This window comes from Triturus cristatus, chromosome 9 (genome assembly GCF_964204655.1).
Source record: "Triturus cristatus chromosome 9, aTriCri1.1, whole genome shotgun sequence".
NCBI lineage: Eukaryota > Metazoa > Chordata > Amphibia > Caudata > Salamandridae > Triturus > Triturus cristatus.
The window spans coordinates 1,147,333,975-1,147,349,865 of record NC_140592.1 but is presented as its reverse complement, the minus strand read 5'-3'; the positions used below and the strand labels follow the sequence as shown (position 1 = coordinate 1,147,349,865).

Genomic DNA, 15,891 nt, shown 5'->3' with positions numbered 1-15,891 from the left:
CCATACTCTCAACTGACACTCAACCAGGCATCCAACACTCTATGACCTCATCACTCATACTAACATCCTACAGCACATACACACTGGCTGAACAGAAAGGCAGAGAAGCATGCATAGCACTGGAGCCAGATATAACACATTTCCCCCCTTTAATAACAACAGAAAATTGAAGATGCAAGGGATAAGCATAATAACGACATTACAATGGAAGAAGCAAGCAGTCAGAATGTCAATAAACTTAAGTAACTAAATAAAAACATACTGCAAACATCGTGATGGGGAATTATGCAGTAAAACAATGCAATTAATAGGCAGACTAGCCATGAGAACATAAACACTAAAATATAAAAGATAAAGACAATGCATACATTGACAAGGAATGACCCACACCCTTCTTCCCCCTTTAATAGAAACAATACAGATTTAAATTAAAATGTAAATCATGTGTGGAAGGGCAGAGGAAGAAGAAAAAGCAGGAGATACGAACAAGGTAATGAAGGACACAATTGCGCATTAATGGTGACGCAACCAATAGAAAATAAGGAAGAAACAGCAAATGTGAAAAAAAACACACAAAAAACAGCAAAAGCACTCTCAAAAAGCCAAAGAGGTGTGTAAGGTACACCCAGTTGGATCTTGGAAATACACAAGACACTAGTAAAACGACACATGAAGTAGTAAGCTGATACATGACAGTTGTAAATTGTAAAATCACATACAGGTACCAAGTAGAGGTGAAAATACAAGCTGTAAAAGATCCCATGAACAGGGAATATGTAAGTAGAATACTGTAAAGTTAAGGTACACGCATGCCTTAAACAAAGAAGTCACTATAAAGTAATGTAAATGTAAGTAAGCACTGTAATGTAAAATGTATAGCCAATAGGCTATTGTAACACGTGCCTTAACATTGAAGATTCAGGAACGTAACGTAGTGTATTAACAGTGTAGGTGACTTAAAAAGCCACGTAGCATAAAAGCACTAAAGTAACGTAAAGTATATGTAAGTAAACACTGTAATGTAAAATGTACAGCCAATAGGCTGTTGTAACAAATGCCCTACATTGAAAATTCTGGCACGTAACGAAAATCGTTAACAATGTAAGTGACTAGAAAGTCAGTTAGCATAAGAGCACTATCGCTCATAAATCTCAATTGAAAATCCCATCAAATTTCGTAAATAAAGCAACCTTTCAGGAAGCACAACAGAAAATTCCCTACGGAATTTGTAAAGTAAAGTATTACTGCCGCCGGAAAGAAGTGTAGCATAAGGGAGAAAAATAACAACGCACTGACAATATGTGTAAATATCATGTCGCAGTAAAATACATGAACGCAAGGAAGTGCCCGTAGCAATGTGGTTCACGTGAAAAAACGATACCATTATAAACTCTAAGAAGGGTTCCCAGAAAATAATAAAATAAAATAAAGTGGTCACCGTGTGCATCGTAGTGTGCAGCTGATGCATGGAACAGTAAGTACCTTGCTATGAATTAGTGGAAAGTTGACCAACGAAGACATCGTCGAGACTCGATAAACAACGGTTTTGAAGGACATGCAACTTTTCTTTTCCTAGAACAGATGCAGTGGTGCTAGGTGACCGCTAGATGGCACTGTTCAGTTATGTCTATACAATCCATAGTCAAATGCCGGCTCCGAGACTTGAAGTATTGGAATGAAGAAGCCAAGAAGTAGGGAAATGTGAAAATAGTGGAAGGTAGAACCAGAAGAAAGCAGAGACAAAGTAATCCACCCAATCCAATGACGTTCCGGGCACATCAGCAGAAAGTATCTTGGTTGGCAACAACACGTGGTTGGCAAAGGTACAGGAATGAAGGGGAAACAAGCATTTGCAATGCAATAGGTCTCGCATTTACAAGAGTTTAAGCTATTGGCATTATAAATGACAATGCATTTTATTAATGTGTTTTGAAAACCTGCAAGCGATGCGTAAACACTCACTTTGTACTTATAGTGCTTGCTTACGAGTAGCAAGGCAGGAAGTAAAAGAGGCACAGTTACTGCCAGCCTTGCTTCTCGTAAGCAAGGACTTTAAGTACAAAGTGCGTGTTTACGAACCACTTGCTTGTTTTTAAAACCCATAAATAAAAAGGCATTGTCATTTAAAATGTCATGTAGCTTTCTTTGGCCTCAGTGAAGCTTGGCAAAACACTTGACTGTAAAAAAAATCTCAACAAATGGCTTTATTAATGAATACAGGTGGAGGACCAGGTGTATAGCCTGACATTGTCCATGCTCTGGGGTCGATTTCGGTGCAGAGCTGCCACGTGACACGTTAAGACAATCTCTGCAGGGTTTAACATGTATTATTTTGCACTACAAGACTTGTAAGCCTATACTGCTTAATGAAAACAAACATTGCCATTCCCAGTATATAAAAAGTGGCTGGCTTAGTTTAAAAAAGTAAATGAATAAACAGTGTGCAGCTGAAGAAATTACGTGACAAGGAGAGCGGAGAAGTCTGATGACCTGGTCCTGCCTTATGATCTGTTGCCAATGCATTACATTTGCATATATAACAGCGCTTCCTTACTTTGTGCAGGGGGAGCTAAAACTCTCTCTTTTTCTAAGTACACACAAAACCCGTATAGAAATCTCTCTCGAGGAGATTAAGGGATTTGCCCAGAATCACAGGATGTTGAGCCCCCACCGAGACTCGAGGGGGATTTCTAGTAAGGTTTAAATAATATATATATACTAAAGAGCGCATATATAGGCATTCCATTTTTTGTATACACTGAAACTAGTTCTGTGTTTAGTCAGTTTGCAAACTCTTCAAATTTGGTTTGTATGTGAGCCCAAACTAGGAGTAAAGTGGCTGGTCCAGGGTCACATCATTTTATCATGTGGGTGCGCCATGATTGGCACTCAGGTATTCAGGTCTCTTTTACATTTAGCTCCTGCCAGGCCCCATTATTTTAATGGTGAAATGACAACCACTGCTAAGATTACATTCATATAAGAACAGCACATTTTATTGGCCAAGTCTGTTATTTAGATAGCACTATATACGCAGCATGTGACATATTTGTAAGTACTCCTAGGGCTGGCATACAAGGACAGAGGAACAGAGAGATTGTGTAATTTGTCCAGGATCACAGGGTGTGTGGCCATGTGGCAAAGCCTGAGCTCGCACTTCAGCCTGGTGGATACACCTTCACACATTAGGCTCTACAGAATGCCATGTATGGGAGTCAAAGCATTTTTTTTCTCCTTGCTAAATTCTGTCAAATAAATACACCTGGATAGTAAAAATGAAATATCTTGGTGTGAAAGAGGGGGTGCCACGGACGGACGATTCGAAACAAACCCCATACTTGTCACTAATGAGCTTTTAATCTGGATAAAAGGCGGCTTAATCGGTCAAATCCACAATTTGTAGTTGGGGTGAATGAAGCAGTGGCATATTGTGCTCTCAATACCAAGCAAAATGGCTCTGCGAACAAAGTGTTATTATCTACTAAACAAGTGCAGTGTTCAAGTCACAAGCTCTGAACCCGGCAAGAACAACTCGGAATTTCACCCGGGAGTCCTGACACAACCCTATTCTAAAGGCACCATCATAAGGGTGGGGGCATGAACGGTTCATGTTTAAAAACTAATAATGTCAGAGCTTCCACGTGTTAAAGAAAGGCATTTTTTGTATATTTTGAAGAAACTTTATTAATGTTTGTTGTATGATTTAGATGGCAAACATTTTCTAGGCTCAACTCGTGCACGGGCTCTAGGAGCCAAATAAGACCCTTGGCTCGGCTCGTCCTGTTAATGTGTTAGCTTGCTCACCTCTGCATCAGATACGTTTCACTAGACTCAGATACAATGAGATTTTCCAAGCTCGGCTTCAAGCGGACATCTTACTGGACCTGAAGCTGCTGTGCCTCCTGTTCCCATTTTCACTACCCGTGACTTAAAGTGCAACATGAGCTGTGGTCCTGTGAATAAGTCAGAGGCTGTGGAACTAGGATACCCAAATTCTAATCCCAGCTGCTCCGCTTGCCTAAACGGTATGATCCTGCGCAGATCAAATAGTCCCACTAGACTTAATTTCACTTATTTGTCATACTTGGAAGGTCCTAGAAAAAGGCTATCTGTTCACTGCACTGTCCATTGTCATACAGTAATATATTATTTCATTTAAATGTTGTGGGTTTCTTTCGTGGAGTGATGTGTGTTTGATGGGAGCCAGAGCATGACAAACGAGTACTAATTAATGGCGAGTGACCCTCGCCCATGTTCCCTCTGTCCCCAGCTTGTGTCACCCCTCATTCGCTTCAAAGACCAATGAATACCCGAAAGGTGGGAGAAGGGAAAGTGCTCTACCACCCCTAGTGCCCGAGATAGCGCTCCAGTAAAACTCTACCAACAGCGGGCAGTAAAGAGGGTCGATTGCAGCCGAGATCCGAAAACACCACTATTTGGGCATGCGTCTGGAATGATTCTTTCATTTATGATTCAAGATTCATAAACCTTCTTCACCATGAGTTCCCGGTCTCTCCACTGAAACAAAAGCCAGTCAATTTTTGGATGTACCAAGTTGGCTTGGGGAGGTGGGGCGGGGACGGGTAACGGTAGCAGATTATTTTCCATCAGTCACAGCACGCAAGGTGGATGCAGACACCAGCTCTCTGCCTGTTTACTTTAAACAATTAACTGAACAGTTTGGGATCCGAATAGTGTCCCAGAAAGTCAAACCCTATGCCCCCATCTTCTCACAACCCCCTTTATATGTAAAACTCCGCGCAGCTGGCGATAGACGAAGGCTGAAAAGCGAGGCCTTGCCCTTCAGACTCCGCCACCCGGGACTCTTACCTTTCGGCCCCCCGTCAACTCATTAATCTGGTAAACCCAGCGTGCTACGGCCTTTGACGTCCCAGCTCGCTGCCATGCAAGTCGTCACTCCTTTCTGCACAAAAATGCCCTTGTGCGTCGAGAGGGAAACGTCGCCAGCTCGGGGGACTCCATGGGAACGTTGCAAACTGGGCGGCTGGTGTAATGAGAGAAGGCAAAATCTGATCAATAAACACCAGGAGCCTGCAAACTGCAAAGACCCCATGCAAAGAGGCTTTCCGCGGGCCGGCACACGCAGCACAGAAGAGCCTTATTTCCCTGCAACGGGTAGATTGTGCAACTGAAGGCAAACCCCGAGAGGCCAGGAGCCCCCACTGCTCCCAGAACAAGCGCGGTCCTGAAAGTGAAAGAGGACTGCGCTGCAGCCGGAGCATGGGGATCTCTTGTCTTTATGGGGCCATGTGTTTAAACACATGGCCCCATAAAGATAAGAAAGTGCTTTGCAACAGACGCAAAGCAGGCCACTGAGTCCGGCTCGGAGGCGAAAGGGCGTCTCTAGAAAACCCTAATTTCCAATGGCAGGCCACCGTTTCCCAAAAACAGTGACGCCAGCCAATGGAAATGAGGGGCAGGGCTTGAAGCCCTCTTCTGAAAGTCCTTGTCAACAATAAATCTCACGAGGCGAGCAGCGCATGCGCTGCCACGCCATGCGAGACCTAAAAAACATTGCAGCAGATCATATGGTATCCAGCAACACAAGATGGAGGCACGCAGCATGATGACTTGCCGGGTGGCTCCAGGCACGTAGATGCATGCAGGGTGCAGAGGTCACCACGCAGCTTTAATTGCAGGAGACGTCACAAAGAAATGAAGGCAGGACTCGCAAAGCAGTAGGAATGACGGTAAGAGCGCGAGCGGGCTGTGTGTGTGCTCGAGACTTTTAAATATGTGGTAGATGGCAGTTAAACTGCCATGGTAGGGGGCGTGGCCAAGATGGCGGGGTGAGCGGACGCTTCCTCCCGTAGCTCCTCCGGCCCGGCCAAGCTAGAGCCCTTTTCTTATGCTTTTCTCCCCCCGCTGAGGCTCAGCGCGGGAGAGGAGCGTGGCGGAGCATCAGGGGTGCACATTGGTGCTGTTTTGGTTCGGATCGCTTCGGGGGAACCCCCCCCAAAAGTTCGATCGAGACCAAGGAACGACGACGGCGAGCCCGAGGGGCGGAGCGCATTGGAGAGCTGTCCGGGCGCCTCGGCTGGGCCTGGTGCTGAAAGTTGCGATCTGGAGGGGATCTGGCCCGCCGTTCGACGGTGACTGAAGGAGCCTTGCGGGAAGGGACCCGACGGTGTGGAAGGCTTGGGACTGGTGCCCCGGCACTCAGACTGGTGACGGCGACGCCCCGCACTGCGGAGGCCCTAACTCCTAGCCGAGGTACAGCGGACTCCCTGATGGGGTTGGACCATCTAGGCCCCTGTGCGTGACAGACGGGGGCCGGTGGTGGAACTTATTTTACTGTGGGGTGCCTCGGGGGGCCCGGTGGTGTCGTCGGGCCTGGTCGTTTTGGCTTGCTCCGCCCGGCCGCCATTTTGTCCCCGAAGGAGCAGTGGTGGCAGCCTTCGCCGGAGTCCGGGCTGCTGGATGCAAGCGACCCCCGCTGCTGCTGGGCTGATTACCGGAGGGATGTGCTGATGAGACCCCTCTGCTGCGGCCCCCTTGGTTGTCTCACACAAGCTCTTGCGGCTGACGGTGACCGGACTGGGCCGCCATTTTGTCACCTGTGACGCAGCGACCTCACTCGTGGGGGATACCCAGGTCGAGTGCTAGCCGGCGGCTGAGCATCCCTGGAGTGCCTGGATCGGTGCCCGACTGCGGAGCTAGCGATGTCTGGAAGAGGAGGCCCGAAGAAAGGGGACCGTACCCTGCCGGACATGCTTGGCAGGGCCCAGCACTTGCGGGACAGGACGCAGCCCTCACCGGGGCCCTCCCGGGCTCCGGCGGATGTGACTGGAGGGGAGCCACCCGTCACGAGGGCCTTTATGGAGGAACTGTTCAGCTCCCTCAGGGAGGACTTCCAGACACTGAAGCAGGAGGTGGCCAGCGAGGTCCGAGAAGTGCGCAGGGAGGTGGAGGGCCTTGGCGAGCGTGTGGAAGCGGCGGAGACGGAGGGCCAACAGCGAGCGGAGGAGATAGTCCACCTCCAGCAGGACGTTCTTCGCCTCCGGGAACAGTGTGTGGAGCTCCAGGCCCACTCCGAGGACCTTGAGAACAGATCTCGGAGGAACAACATCCGAGTGCATGGCGTGCCGACTGCGGACGAGGGGTCCGATCTGGGGAGCTACCTGCGGGCCCTGTTCCGAGAGATCCTGGGGGAAGCTGCGGACTTTCCCATCAGCATTGACAGGGCGCACAGGGTTGGCCGGCAGCGCCAGTCATCGGCGCCTCCACCGGACATTCTGGCCTTCCTGCCCGACTTTCCACTAAAGGAACGCATCATGGCTGAAGCCCGCAGGAAACAGCCCCTGACTTTCCGGGATCGGCCGGTGGCGCTTTACCAGGACCTCTCCGCCATCACTTTGCAGAAACGCAGGTCCTTTAGGATTGCCACTGACTTTTTGCGCGAGCATGAGACGCCGTACTCTTGGGGTCACCCCTTCCGCCTGATTTTTCGGTGGAACGGAGTGCTACACCAGCTACGCTCCTTGCAAGACATTTGTGGTGTCCTGGGGCTCACGGCGGCGGAGGAGGAGGGAGCTACGCCGTCGTGGAGGTCCTCGGAGAGACGGAACCGGCGGAGGTCAACGAGGCGGCGCTCAGTGACCAGTGTGGGGCGCCCGGACTCCCCCACCATCAGAGCGGACATGGCCGACGCCCTGAGGGTGGCGGCCGGGGACTTGACCGGCTCCTCTAGCGTGGCCTTGACGGCCTAACACACACTCCGGGGGGAGATGTCTTTAGCTTCTTTACATGCTTGGTACGGGGCGGGGGGGTTGGGGGGGAACGGTTGGAGGTGAGTGGCTGGACGTCCACTTTGCTCTTTTCTACGGACTTGCCCGTTTTGGGGCTTGACTGAGACTATGGGGTGTTTGAGTTTGTGGGTGGCTAGTTGCCAGGGTTGGGTTTTGGGTGGGGGAGGGGGTTGTTTGGGGTTGGGAAGGTCCCGTCCGATGTTGTATGCCCGCTTTGTTTTGGCTTGTCCTGCGCTGTGGCCCCGCGCGCCCCACCCGCTGATTCCCTGCCCATTGCATGGCGCTCCCGACCCCCGCGAGGAATGCCGGGCCTAAAGGTAGTGACCCTTAATGTTCAGGGTCTGAACAACCCGGTGAAGCGCAGAGCGATCCTGTCGTTGCTGGAGGGGACGCAGGCGGACATTTGCCTTTTGCAGGAGACACACTTATTGCCCCGAGATTGCCATAGGATGCGCTCTGCTAAGTTCCCTACCCAGTTCTTTTCCTCGGCAGCGAACAAGACGGCGGGGGTAGCCATTCTCCTAGTGAGCTCCTTTCGGGGGGAGGTGTTGCATAAGTGTGCTGAACAGAAGGGGAGGCTCCTTGCGTATCGCATGCGCCTGGGAGGCATAGCATTTACGGTCGGTTCCGTTTATAGCCCAAACGATCACCAAGAGCGCTTCCTAGATTCCGCGCTGGTGGATGTCACTGCTTCCCCCGACCGCCACATTATCTTGGGGGGAGACCTCAACATTGTCTTTGACTCTGCGATGGACAGATCGGCGCAGCGCTTCCAGCAGACGGGGGAACTGTCCCAGGCTGGGAGGGCCCGGATTGCGGAAATGGATCTGCACGACCTCTGGCGCTCCATGCACCCCACGGATAGGGACTACTCTTACTTCTCGCACGCACACCGAACCTACTCACGGCTGGACTACCTCCTGGTGAGTGGACCGATGCGTGCCGCTGCCACGGCGGCGGACATCGGGGTCCTGACCCTGTCTGACCACTCCCCAGTCACTGGCGTTTTCCAGTGGCCGGCGGCCTCCCCCTCTCGGGGGGTGTGGCGCCTCCGGGATACACTTCTACACAAGAAGTCGGTGGTGCAACGCATCGGGGAGGTCATACAGGACTATCTCACCCACAATAGCAACACTGACACCTCGCGGGCGACACAGTGGGCGGCATTGAAGGCCGTCCTCCGGGGGGAATTCATCTCTATCTCCGCAGCTGAGAATAGGGAGCGGCAACTGAAGAGGGATGAGCTGACAGCTCAAGTCCGGGAGCTTGAGCAGGTCCACCGCCGTACGGGGGCGCCGAGGGTGTGGAGGCAGTTGAAGGCAGCGAGGAAGCTCCTGTCGGCTCTGGATCTTGACAGGGCGGAGTATGCCGCCCTACGCTTGAAACATGCCTACTACACTGGGGGGGACAGATGTGGCAAGCTCCTAGCACACCGGCTCCGGGTCGCGCAACAGCGCAGCGTTGTGAAAGAATTGGTGGGCGCGGACGGGGGGGTTGTCTCCGGGGACGCGGAGGTAGCGGAGTCTTTCCGCGGCTTCTACGAGGCGCTGTATGCTGAGGAGCCCTCCTCGCCACGGGATGCCGATGGCTATTTGGAGTCGGTGACCCTCCCGGGACTGGATCCGGCTCAGGCTGACCACCTGGAGCGGGACATCCATGTTGAGGAAGTGATTTCAGCTATCGCGCGGCTGAAACATGGCAAGGCCCCGGGCCCGGACGGGTACACGTCGCTATTTTACAAGACTTTTTGCACGGCCGTGGCCCCTGTCCTTACTCGGCTATTTAACTCTTTCTCCGAACCCGGAGCCATCCCTCCGGATCTCCTGAGGGCGACGGTCGCGGTAATCCCGAAACCTGGGAAGGACCGGGCCCTCTGCGGCTCGTACCGACCCATCTCGCTTTTGAATGTCGACCTCAAGCTGTACACGGGGATTCTCGCGTCCAGGCTGAGTCCACACCTCCCCGACCTGGTGGAGGCAGACCAGGCTGGTTTTGTGCCCGGCAGACAGACGGTTGACAACACCAAGAGGGTGACGCATGTTCTGGAGAAGGCCTCAAGGATCTCGGGGGAGCGGATGTTGCTGTCCGTTGATGCGGAGAAGGCCTTCGACAGAGTTCACTGGCCGTATCTTGAGCTGGTCCTCAAGAAACTGGGAATCGGCGATAAGTTCCGCACCATGGTCTTTAACTGCTATAAGCATCCTTCAGCGTCGGTGCGGGTCAACGGGTGTAGCTCCGGTGGCTTTGCCATCGAGCGCGGCACGCGGCAGGGCTGCCCTCTTTCGCCGCTCTTGTTTGCCCTCTACATGGAGCCGTTTGCTCAGAGGATTCGTAATAATCCGGATGCTGTCGGGGTCCGGATGGGCCAGTACGTCCACACCGTCAGTCTCTACGCGGATGATGTCCTGCTGACTTTGGACGACCCTAGGAGGTCGCTGCCTGCTTGCCTCCGAGAGCTGGACGCCTTTGCGGGGGTGGCCGGCTTCAAAATGAATATGAGCAAGTCGATGGCATTAGACGTGTCCCTGGCTGCGGAAACCAGGAGGGATCTTCAGCGGCTCTTCCCCATGCAGTGGTCCTCGTCCACGGTGCCGTATCTGGGGATTCTGCTGGCGCCTACATTATCGGGGATGGTTACGGCCAATTATGCCTCCCTCAGCAGGAAGATCAAGGACGAGCTTGGCCGCTGGAACAAAGGCCTGCTGTCCTGGCTGGGGCGAATCGCGGCGGTCAAGATGACGGTGTTGCCCCAGATACTATATCTTTTCCGGGCCCTTCCGCTCCAACCCCCGGCGGGCTGGATACGACAAATGCAGGCTGACATCTCCCGCTTTGTCTGGCAGGGCCGCAGGCCACGCATGAAGAGGGTCCTCTCCACGCTTGCTCCGGAAGCGGGGGGTCTCGGCATTCCGGATCCGTAAGTACTTTCAGGCGGCACAGCTCCGCTATCTGGTGGAGTGGAGCAGGTGGGAGTCCGACAAACATTGGCTCTTCCAAGACCAGGCAGTGGCGGGCCGCACCTTACAAGAGGTTCCATTCCTGCGCCGCGCGCATCGCCCCCCTAATCTTTACGCTTCCTTTGTTACGCGGGTCCCCCTGCGGGTGTGGGACGCGGTCTGTGAGGCCCGGGGCCTTACCACCTTCCCTTCGCCGCTCACGCCCATTGCGGGCAACCCGGACTTCTCCCCAGGGATGGAGCCGGGGGTTTTCTCCCACTGGGTGCGGGCGGGCTGCAGGGCACTCTTCCAGATCTATGGCCCGGAAGGAGTGGTTCCTTTCCAGCAACTCCGCCAGGAGTTCGGCCTGACGGAGCTGGACAGATTGCGCTACATGCAAGTTCGGCATTGGGCCCTCCAGCCCCAGGTGCGTGCCACCGCCGCCCGTCCAATTACACCGTATGAGAGGTGGTTGGCTACTCGGACCTCCGACGCTAAACTGATCACCGATCTGTACAAATACCTACAACCCCCGCCGTTTCACTATTACAACCCGGGGAGGGAGCGTTGGCACAGGGAATTGGGTAGGACACTCAGCCACAAGGAATGGGACAAAATTGCGTATCGGGCGCGGCACTCTGCATATCACACGGGCCTTACGGAGACCTTTACTAAGGTATCCACATACTGGTACTACACCCCGGAGAGACTGTATGAAATGCATAAACACACTGACAGGGGGTGCTGGCGGAGCTGCGGGCAGGAAGGTACCCTTACACACATTCTTTGGGATTGCCCAGTGCTGACCGCCTACTGGAAGGAAGTCTTGGACGAGGTGGATAAGCACTTTGGGATAGAGCTACCGCGACTCCCGGCGTATGTCCTGTTGGGCCTCCCCAATGACCTAATGTACCCACTGAAGTCCCGTAGGGGTAGGCAGATCGCAATCGCGCTGGGGTCTGCGGTTCAGAACATTCTAATCCACTGGCGCACAACCACCGTCCCCTCCATCACCGGTTGGCTGCATAGGCTCTGGCATGTGCTGGGGATGGAGAAGCTGTCGCTTTCGGTCGCGGGGGAGATAGACCAATTTGAAGAGCTGTGGCAACCCTTTCTAGCGCTGCTGTCCACTGAATTCCGGGAGCTCACCTGCCCGAGGTATCTTAGGCTGCTCAGGCTGACGCCGCCGGTGACCCCGGCGGACTAGCTTACATGTGAAACGGGGACCCCCCGGGGAGGGGGGGGGGTGCGGGGCTTCCCCTGGTTAGGATTACTCTGATGCGGGACCATAGGACGGGGGGGGGGGGGGGAGTGTTGTTGTTTAGTTACTGGGAGGATGGGGGATGGGAGGGGGGGATTGTGTTCTATTGAGGTGTTGATGGGGGGGTTTTTATTGTTTAGATTTGGGGTGTCGGATACGCGTGCGGGGATTCCACAGCTTGTATTTCTAGCCTTCATTTACTGTGTTTTTCCCCCTGACCCACCGCGCTACCTATTGCCAACCCTCTGGAGTTGCACCCTTTTTCTTTGATTGTATTCCATGTATCCTGCCCTCCTATCCCCCTCCCCCATGGTTTGTTTTGTCTCAATAAAAACGTTTTAAACGTAAACTGCCATGGTAGAGTGCACATACAAAGGCAAAGTACAATTGTAATTGTGTAAAATTAAGAGAAAATGCTCACGCTAAACGTCCGAAGCACTGCTGATGAGTTAGTCCGTAAATCTCCTTCCTTTCAGGACTGCCAGAACAGAGCAGAAGCAAAAATCGTGCAGTAGAAAAAAAACCAGCTGAAGTTACAGGCAGCAGTAATTTAGGAAGTTGGATAGGAACATAGTAGAAGATTTAAGGCTCCACACTTCACAAAACGAGCAGCTCAAACTGTTGCTAAACCTTTGAAGCTCACAGGTTGGTTGCAGCAGGCAAAATGCACAACGAAGGGAGCAACAGAGACGGCATCATCTCCACAAACGTAACAGTCAGTAATGATGAAAACACTAACGCTCTTCCTCACACAAGGGGTGGTAGTATCCCAAAGCAGATTACAGCAGACAGGAAGTAGCGTAGAATAGATTGAAGTGCAGATAGCAAGGCAAACCGGTAGTTTAAAGTGGAAGATGGCATGAACTGGCACATAAGCGTTGTGGGCGACCGGTGGAAGGTCACTGGTGGGGTTCGTAGGGTGCCAGAAAGCCTTAAAATTCGTAAGTGGTTCGTTTGTAATTACAAGTTGCTCGTACCTTTGAGTTGCTTCGTTTTCCAACATTCAGTAGTCCTTATCCCAACTCGTCGCCAGTGTCGTAATTGAATGAATGTCTGGTCCAAGTGGTATCTTCAAGTGGTTTATTAAGCAAGATGTACAAGGTACAGGAAGGAACTACAAGGTACAGAAAGAAACCCCACCAGGAGCAGCCTCCTTGCTGCTCAGCCCATACTCTCAACTGACACTCAACCAGGCATCCAACACTCTATGACCTCATCACTCATACTATCATCCTACAGCACATACACACTGGCTGAACAGCAAGGCAGAGAAACACGCATAGCACTCTACCAGATATAATACCCATGTACAGATAATACAGATTTTTGGGATGTTGTCTCTTTCGTGTGCTTTCCACAATCAGATTATTTTACGTATTCATCAGATTAACATTTTCTTGGTTTGTCTATCGGCAGTCAAGGCATGGATTTGTGCTCATCTTCTGAAGCTAAAAGTTGATGGTAGGATGTGACTGTCCTTGCAGCTACTCACTTAGGCCAGCCATGGAGGATCCCCTGTTGGTGCCAGACCTGAAACTGAAAAATGTACGACGTTCCTCCCAGAACCACCTTTCTTTTCCTCAGTAGATTTAAACTATTGTCTCAGCCTGTCCTTAACTTCACCTCCTGAGAAGAACTCTTGCATTTTTCCCTCAAGAGCCATTGGATATGGGCTTCAGTTTTTCCTGGCAGTATTATGCAAATGCTTGCTATCTGGGTCTTTACATCTTTATCATCGGTAAACTGCTGCTGATCCAGAATTTTTGACTACATTTCAAAATGGTGTCGCACAATCCAACGATTTCCATTTTAGCAAGTCATTCTTTTTATGATCCTGTGCTTGGCTAATCGCACCTTTTAGGTTTGAGCACATGCTGTTTCTTGTCTTTCTATTTATGACCATCGGCTGTAGCTCCATGCCGAGGATCATTGTCTTTTTGGCTTTGCTTGATTTTGGCAAGCTCATCTTGGCGCCAAGGCTTTTGTCAGTCCAGGGCCCTCAACTCTAGAATACACTTCCTGTTTCCTCCACTCCATGGCAAATCATGGTCAGCTTTGGAAATGTCCTAAATCTCATCTGTTCTGCTTAAGCCTGCTGGTAGTCATATGCTCAGGTTCCTCATCTTCTGTGGCACCAAGTCCTGGGGGTTTGATGCTCTTGTGGTAAGGATACAAGCTTCAAAAAAATCTTGCATTCTCCTCCTATGTTCTCGAGTGTCCCACGCATCCTTACTCTGGCCATTTGTAAAGTTAGAAAAAAAAATAATGTATTACTAAGGGGGATGTGGAGGCAATAAAAACAGCCTTCATGATGGACAGGAAAATGATGAGGGAAGCTAGGGAGGCACAGAAATCAAGCGTCAGGACTTTTCTTATGTTAAAAACAACTCCACACACTGAGCCTTACCTAATGAGATCTCTGTCTTCTCATGAGAAATTTTTATTAACTAGATTGCGGATGAATTTATTTCATCATTTGCTTGTCAGACCATATATTTCGTTTTTTAATAAAGAAGCAGAATCCTGCGGCTGCGACGGAAAGTCTCCGCCGGGCATGCTCATTTTATGTTTTTATGTAAATTTTACGAATTTCCCCGCAAACGCTATCTGGTCCCGCTTTTAGAGAAACTTGATTTTTATCGGCTCATTCCTGCCATGATGTATTTACAACTACTATGTAGTGATAGTATTCTTTTTGTATTAGAGTTTTTAAAGTCGGCTGTTAAATATAGAAAATGCCTGGATTTATAAGTATGTACCGCCTAAAATTCCTATTAACTCAGCACTGATGTATCCTAATGATGAACTTATTCCCCATATTTACTTTTATTGTGTTGTACTTGTGTGTACTTTTATGGTTTGTTTTAACAAAACCGAAATTAAGTTTTATAAAAAAAAAAAAAAAAAAAAATAACAAATTGAAATTTTCAGCAAAAATATTAGCTATTATGAATCTCTAGCAGCTGCTAACGCTGGACAGGGGGAATTGCATGTAGTGCTCTGTAGGACCAGCAGGTAATTCCTTACTGTGCCTTTGACACAAGCATTGAAACACAGCATCATAGCACAGTATTCTGATTTGACATTATTTGCTAGTTAACAATATAGACTTCGAAGCAGCATAGCATATGATATTCAGTGTTAAGACTTAAAATGTTGCTTCATAAGAAATCTTCAGCATCTCCCCTCTTACCTGTCCCTAAGTTGAAGATAATGTCACTCAGTTCACACTGAGCTGGAAGAGGCTACCACTAACAAACATTTCTAACCAGGAATTCTCGAACCATGCGCCATGCTGCTTTCTCTGCAATGCAGAAGTTCAGAAGAACGCCTGAGAAGCTTCATTGCCTTTTGCACTTGTTCTTCAGAGCATCAGTTAAACAAAACCAGACTGTGCTCTCACCAATGGCTCCTGGCATAGGCATGGCTATCAATAGTGCAGCAGGTGCATAAGCGCCGGGAGTGGGCGGTGCCTAGTGCACACAGATATGGCTATGTTTTATTACCCGACCTGGGTGGTGTCTTCCCTACTTGCACTGGGCCCTTGGCACCCTTGCTTGCCATGCTTCGTGGAATACAATAAGTATGATTGTTTATTTGGAAGTATTAGCTTCCCCAATAGGTGCAAAGCAATCCCTGATTGGCTGAGCTTCAATGTGGGGCTTCCTTGAACTGTACCAAATGAAAGAAGGGTGGAAAGCTGTGGTGAAACACACAAAAGGCTTCATACTGGTTCACAATTAAGATTGCTGCTGCTCGCCTTTAGCATTAACACATGTTTTTTATTTTCCTATTTTGATGGTTCAGGTCTATAATTTCTACTCTTTCACTTGTCTTTGAACCTGTGTATATGAGGACTGTTTAAGGGAATGTGAAATGTGAGTAGACAAGCTAGAGCACTAGTGACGCATTGTGTCTGACTCCG

General features: G+C 50.3%; 1 protein-coding gene across 1 annotated transcript in view; it reads left to right on the top strand.

Annotated features, from left to right (window-relative positions):
- PLA2G4F (phospholipase A2 group IVF) overlaps positions 1-15,891 on the top strand; it is a 238,999-nt gene that overhangs the window by 169,187 nt on the left and 53,921 nt on the right. The gene's annotated exons all lie outside the window — the stretch shown is intronic.